The sequence below is a fragment of the Triticum aestivum genome, chromosome 7D (genome assembly GCF_018294505.1).
Source record: "Triticum aestivum cultivar Chinese Spring chromosome 7D, IWGSC CS RefSeq v2.1, whole genome shotgun sequence".
NCBI lineage: Eukaryota > Viridiplantae > Streptophyta > Magnoliopsida > Poales > Poaceae > Triticum > Triticum aestivum.
In genome coordinates this window covers 59,371,905-59,372,768 of record NC_057814.1, presented here as the reverse complement: position 1 = coordinate 59,372,768, position 864 = coordinate 59,371,905, and positions in this window count along the sequence as shown.

The window sequence follows — 864 nt, the reverse complement described above, 5'->3', positions numbered from 1 at the left end:
ACATAACAAATGAAGTCAGAAAGAGTTGAAAATTGATGATGTGGCTTTGAATGGTGCATTTTGAACACAGAAAAACTATGGAGTTCAAATAAGTTCAAGAAAATGAAATCCATTTGTAAGAGACGAGTTTCCATATGAAACCCTGATACTTCGAAAGAGATTGTTCGTTTTGTACACGAAGTGCATCCAGTTTTTGCCGTAAGCCTCTCTACTTTCTTGCACATGCCATGTGGGTGAAATGATGACACCATGCCAACTTTCTACCTTTTCAGAGTTCATTTGTAGTGCTTTTCAATTTTAGGGTCTTATAGCTCAAAAAATCAGTAAGTGCATGAAAAATAACAAATGAAGTCAGAAAGGGTTGAAAATTGATGATGTGGCTTTGAATGGTGCATTTTGAACACAAAAAAATATGAAGTTCAAATAAGTTAATGTAAATGCACGAAAAATAACAAATGAAGTCAGAAAGGGTTGAAAATTGATGATGTGGCTTTGAATGGTGCATTTTGAACATAGAAAAACTATGGAGTTCAAATAAGTTCAAGAAAATGAAATCCGTTTGTAACAGACGAGTTTTCATATGAAACCCTGATACTTCGAAAGAGATTGTCAGTTTTGTACACGAAGTGCATCCAGTTTTTGTCGTAAGCCTCTACTTTCTTGCACATGCTATGTGGGTGAAATGATGACACCACGCCAACTTTCAACCTTTTCAGAGTTCATTTGTAGTGCTTTTCAATTTCAGGGTCTTATAGCTCAAAAAAAATAAGTAAATGCATGAAAAATAACAAATGAAGTCAGAAAGGGTTGAAAATTGATGATGTGGGTTTGAATGGTGCATTTTGAACACAGAAAAACTATGGA